Source organism: Mytilus californianus, unplaced genomic scaffold, assembly GCF_021869535.1.
Source record: "Mytilus californianus isolate M0D057914Y unplaced genomic scaffold, xbMytCali1.0.p SCAF_4, whole genome shotgun sequence".
NCBI lineage: Eukaryota > Metazoa > Mollusca > Bivalvia > Mytilida > Mytilidae > Mytilus > Mytilus californianus.
The window spans coordinates 10427771-10434574 of NW_026262690.1; positions in this window are offsets into that span (position 1 = coordinate 10427771).

Sequence of the window (6804 nt, forward strand, 5' to 3'; positions counted from 1 at the left end):
ATAATATAGATGGTAAAATTTACAACTCTATAAAGAGCATTTACAACAGTTCCGAATCTTGTGTTAAACTGAATGGAAAGTTAACTGACTGGTTCCCCTGTACAACTGGTGTAAAACAAGGAGACAATTGATCCCCTACATTATTTTCAATTTTCATAAATGACCTAATAGATGAACTGAATGAATTGAATATTGGCATTGACATCTCGGACAGGAAATTATCGGCGTTACTTTATGCAGACGATATTGCTTTATTGGCTAAAAGCGAAGACGATCTACAATTGTTGTTAAATAAGCTCGGGGACTGGTGTAAACGCTGGAGGGTCTTAATCAACACCAATAAATCAAAATGTGTTCACTTCAAGAAGTCAAAATGTAAGCAGACTGATTACAATTTCATGATCGGAAGAAATCAACTCGAAGTTGTTGACCAATACAAATACTTAGGTGTTATATTCACATTTAACGGAAATTTTACCACAACCGCCGAAGCACTGTCAACAGGGGCTGGTAGAGCACTTGGAAAAATAATTTCTAACATTCACTCATTTAAAGAGATTGGAATAAAGTCATTTGGGGGAGCCGAAAGTTTCAAGCCATAGAAAACGCCCAGAACCGATCTATACGTTACTTTTTAGGAGTTCATCGTTTTGCCGCACTTCTTGGTATTTATGGGGATATCGGATGAATCCCGTGCCACTACAGACATTGGACTAATATTGTGCATCTCTGGAAAAGACTTGTTCAATTTGATGACAATCGCATTACAAAACAAGCTTTCAATCATGACTATAAAAGATGTAGAAATAATTGGTGTTCTGATTTCAAACACATACATAAGAATATTTTGAGCGCAAGGACGTTATAAGTATGACTTTGTTCGAATCCATCTTGAAGGAATACTATAACTGTTTATGGAAAAATTACATTGTGAAAACCCCAAAGTTGAGAACTTATGTAAAGCTAAAGGCAAATTTTGGAATAGAAACTTATGTTAACTTAAATTTGAACAAAACTGAACGATCTTTCCTAACACAACTGAGATGTGGAATTCTTCCTTTGAGGCTAGAGACGGGTAGATATAACGGCGAGCAACCAAATGAACGCTTATGTAAGTTTTGTAACAGCAACTCCACGGAGGATGAGTGTCACTTTATTCTCCACTGCTCCTTATATAAATGACTTGAGAGAAAGTACTTTTAATAATATCTGTTCTGGCAATGAATTACTAAATATGACCAACGATGAAAAGATTTTCTTTTTAATGACAAACTATCCTAGAAAGCTGGCTAAGTATACAGTGAAAGCGTTCCGGCATAGACGTGTAGTGTTATATACATGAAAAGCTTGATAAACAGTATATTGCAATTTCAATTTTGATCATGTAGTTGACAGTAATGAGTGTAGTTGACTGTAATATTAAAATGTAAAATTGTTACTATGTTCCGTTTCTTTATTATAAATATTAATTTATTATTCATTTAACTGGAAATTTACTAAGTCGATCTTTTAATTATTTCATTTTTATTTAATTTTCAATTCTTCATTATGAATTAATTATTTTGAATTTAGCTTAATCTTTTTTCATTATTTTGTTTGAAATCCGTGATAAAAGAAATACGTTTTATGATTTTGAAAGTGACTTATAGACCCAATGGGTCGGGTGTATTTTATTGTTTATGTAATATATTTGTATTTTGTTAAACTGTTATTACACATGTCACTATAATAAAAATTTACTTACTTACTTACTTACTTACTATAGAAATATGGCTTCCTGCACAACTCCAGCTCATTAGAAAAACGAATAATTGCAGGAGGGTGCCTGCTATCCTCATACAATACACTATCATTAGAATAGAATGTGGACATTCAATGAAAGAACATTTGCCTATTAGGTTATCAAGATGATGGTTATCAAGATGATATGTTACACCACTTTCAGATTATAATGATAGTCAGATGACGTATATAAGTGAATAAACACAACAGTACAGTCCGTATTGCAGCGAGATTAAAATCCCTATCATTTATTCCTCAACCAACAGATCTTGAGGTCATCCGAGTAGACAGTACTTCAGTACCTGATTTGCATATGGTATCGAACAATTATTACGCTTCTGAAATTCATTCTGTTTAATCGAACACTTTTTATTGTAGAGTTATCTCCCCTAACACTATTTTTCTTGTTTGCGCATCTCCTTTTCCAACCGTACGAGAAATCGACAAATTTATTTTTCCAAATTGCTCGTTAAATCTTCAGGATGCTTCAGTCAATTTTAACCGAAGCGATAATGGGACTCCATATGATAGTTATTTCCCATTTTGTATTTGACATAAGTGATATATAAAAATCACTCATGAAACGTAACTTAGGAAACCTGGGGTATCTTGATTTGAGGTTCATTGTCCACCAAAGGTCAAGGTCATGTTCTATATTTTACTCTTTGCTTGTGTGTGCATATGATCTCAAACAATAAAAGGAAGTTACAAAAGAAATGATGCAATATGTTTTGGTTATTGAGAGGAAGAAATGGTACATTCGGTTCAAAGCTCTATAATGACATCTGATAGGAGTAATTGCCCTTGACTTTATTTTTATTTCATATAGGGTACATAATAAAGTCATGGGGTCTTTTAGAAGGTTTGAGTGACATATGACTTTGAAAAATATCAAACCGAAAGTAACCAAGTGCAAACTTGAACTACATGTAGCCATCTTCTGCACTTTTTCAAGAGAAAAGTATTTAAAAACCATCTATATTTAGATTCAGCATACAGTCACCCTTTGTAAACCGGAAGTAGCTAACTATATCCATTATTTGAAAGAAAAGTATATAGAACCACATATTTTATACGCGAAATTTTGTTTTTGTTTTTCGACGCTAGCAATCAAATTATTTTTTCAAAATTTAACACTATAAGGTATAGGGAAAATCTGGATTCAGTCACCTGCTTGACCACAATATATTTTTTCATCAAATTGGGGATCAGAATATTTTTTTATGAAAAAACCATAACCCCCCCTCACCCCCCCCCCCCCCCCCACCCCCCCCCCCCCCCTTATGGCACCATATATGATCTGTCGCTAAGCATGCTTTTTTCAGCTCTTACCAGGCGACCATATTCATATTCAAATCCTCCTGTCCACCCCCATTCCCCCAAAAAAAATGGTTTTCCCCTTATTTACATAGAAAAATTGCAACATATGTTTTCATATGTTTAACATATGTTTTTCATACGTTTGAAAACATATGGAAACATATGTTTAGGCCCGATATGAAAACATATGTTTTTGAACATACGAAAAACATATGGAAAACATATGGAAAACATGTGTTTTTCATATGATTTTTACAAACATATGTTTTTCATATGATTTTCATTTGACCCTAAACATATGTTTTCATATGTTTTTATCTTGGTCCTAAATACATGTATATATTTTTTATATGTTTTTTTATTGTTCAAGTGCATTTATTTTCTAATAGATCCTAAACATGGTTATTATATGTATTATTTTTGCTTTAGGTTTTTTAGGATTACTTTTTGATTTTATAATATGTTTTTTGCATGTTTTTCTTTTAAAAGTAAATAAACCAAAATACCAAACACCACAGAAAGTCTTTAAACATGGCGAAATCAAAATCTCAAACAGACACAACAAACAAATAAAAAACAGCTGAATAGAGGCATTCCCTTGTGCAGAAAAAATAATTTACACAGTGCTCTATATTTTTTATATCAAGTAGTTATGTTATTTTATTAAGTTGTTGTCTCTTTGACATTCCCCATTTCTATTGTTTATATTCTATTTTCATATGTTTGTCTCTTTGACATTCCCCATTTCTATTGTTTATATTCTATTTTCATATGTTTGTCTCTTTGACATTCCCCATTTCTATTGTTTATATTCTATTTTCATATGTTTGTCTCTTTGACATTCCCCATTTCTATTGTTTATATTCTATTTTCATATGTTTGTCTCTTTGACATACCCCATTTCTATTGTTTATATTCTATTTTCATATGTTTGTCTCTTTGACATTCCCCATTTCTATTGTTTATATTCTATTTTCATATGTTTGTCTCTTTGACATACCCCATTTCTATTGTTTATATTCTATTTTCATATGTTTGTCTCTTTGACATACCCCATTTCTATTGTTTATATTCTATTTTCATATGTTTGTCTCTTTGACATTCCCCATTTCTATTGTTTATATTCTATTTTCATATGTTTGTCTCTTTGACATTCCCCATTTCTATTGTTTATATTCTATTTTCATATGTTTGTCTCTTTGACATTCCCCATTTCTATTGTTTATATTCTATTTTCATATGTTTGTCTCTTTGACATACCCCATTTCTATTGTTTATATTCTATTTTCATATGTTTGTCTCTTTGACATACCCCATTTCTATTGTTTATATTCTATTTTCATATGTTTGTCTCTTTGACATTCCCCATTTCTATTGTTTATATTCTATTTTCATATGTTTGTCTCTTTGACATTCCCCATTTCTATTGTTTATATTCTATTTTCATATGTTTGTCTCTTTGACATTCCCCATTTCTATTGTTTATATTCTATTTTCATATGTTTGTCTCTTTGACATTCCCCATTTCTATTGTTTATATTCTATTTTCATATGTTTGTCTCTTTGACATACCCCATTTCTATTGTTTATATTCTATTTTCATATGTTTGTCTCTTTGACATACCCCATTTCTATTGTTTATATTCTATTTTCATATGTTTGTCTCTTTGACATTCCCCATTTCTATTGTTTATATTCTATTTTCATATGTTTGTCTCTTTGACATTCCCCATTTCTATTGTTTATATTCTATTTTCATATGTTTGTCTCTTTGACATTCCCCATTTCTATTGTTTATATTCTATTTTCATATGTTTGTCTCTTTGACATTCCCCATTTCTATTGTTTATATTCTATTTTCATATGTTTGTCTCTTTGACATTCCCCATTTCTATTGTCTATATTCTATTTTCATATGTTTGTCTCTTTGACATTCCCCATTTCTATTGTCTATATTCTATTATCATATGTTTGTCTCTTTGACATTCCCCATTTATATTGTCTATATTCTATTTTCATATGTTAAGTAATTACTATTAGTATTGTGGGTAATCTACAATTGGGGAGGGTTGAGATCTCACTAAACATGTTTAACCCCGCCGCATTTTTGCGCCTGTCCCAAGTCAGAAGCCTCTGACCTTTGATAGTCTTGTATGATTTTAAATTTTAGTTAATTTATATGTTTTGGAGTTAAGTATGACGTCCATTTCCACTGAACTAGTACACATTTTTGTTAAGGGGCCTGCTGAAGTCCGACTCCGGGTGCGGGATTTTCTCGCTGTGTTGAAGACCCATTGGTGGACTTCGGCTGTTTTCTGCTTTTTGGTCGGGTTGATGTCTCTTTGACACATTCCCCATTTCCATTCTTAATTTTAATGATGTACAATGATGTATGTGATATTTCTATTGCTATATCACCATACACAGATATGTAATTGTCTACGTACACTGCTGGCTATTACTGGTGCATGTGTATGCAGCTGCTTTTTGGAAATAACATGTATGATTAAGAAAAACAACTAGATTGACTTTTGCGTTCAATATTATATTAATTTAAAATTAATGTTCTTTGATTCTTTGGTTCTGTTTCTTTACTTTTTAGTTCCTGGAAGTAAAAATAAAAGAACAGAGTTCCAATGTCCCCCGCGTTGCACATATTTTATATATCCAGGGGCAATAACTAAAAACAAAAACCTTTTTTTTTTTGTTGTTCTTGAAAACAATTTATAAATAAAAAGCGTGCTTGGGACAAAAAAGTTCTTTTTATTGTATACTATATATTTCAAACAGACCTTCAAGGGCATTACTTATAGTATACTATAAGTTTTATAAATAATTGTACCCTTGAGAGCGCTTACGAGGCCATTTTCCATAAATTTAATATTTCCAAGGGTCATAAATCTTTTAAAAAAGTCGATCGTCCACCATTATAGAACCTTGTCCGAGATATTGCTGATATTGACCTATAGAATAAGTTTTATAAAAATCTGGCAAGAATTGTACCCGTGAGAGCGCTAACGAGGCCATTTTCCATAAATTTAATATTTCCAAGGGGCATAACTCTTTTAAAAAAAGTCAATCGGCCACCATTATAGAATTTGTCCTAGATATTGCTGATATTAACCTATAGTATAAGTTTTATAAAAATCTGGCAAGAATTGTACCTGCAAGACAAATATAAACATCTGACAATCATTCCATAAACCTAATAGAATAGGTCAAGGTCAGGTGATTACTGTCAGATAGATGAGTACACCTTACAAACATTCTATACACCAAATGTAATTGACTGAATGCTTATAGTATCCAAGAAATAGACCAAAACACAAAAACATAACATTATTTAGAAACCGACATTAGGCAAAGAAAAATGGTCAACAAAATTCAATTTTCTGCAATCTCTCCTTGGAGTACTTTTTGTGGGAATAAGTGAAAACTGCATAGTCTAAAGAATAAGTTCAAGCAATGTTAATAAGAAAAAAACCAGTTATATTCAGTAACTGACTATTATCATTGGAACGAATTGACATAACGAAATTCACAATACATAAGGTTGATTTCTTTATACAAGACAGCAAGCTCCCTCTAAAAGTGAGTCAGCAGACGTCAAATACTTTTTAAAAACTGTTTACAAATCTAAACGACAAGATGTCGTTACATCGCATGGCGTGGCGTTTATATATCTCAGTTGATATTTATTAC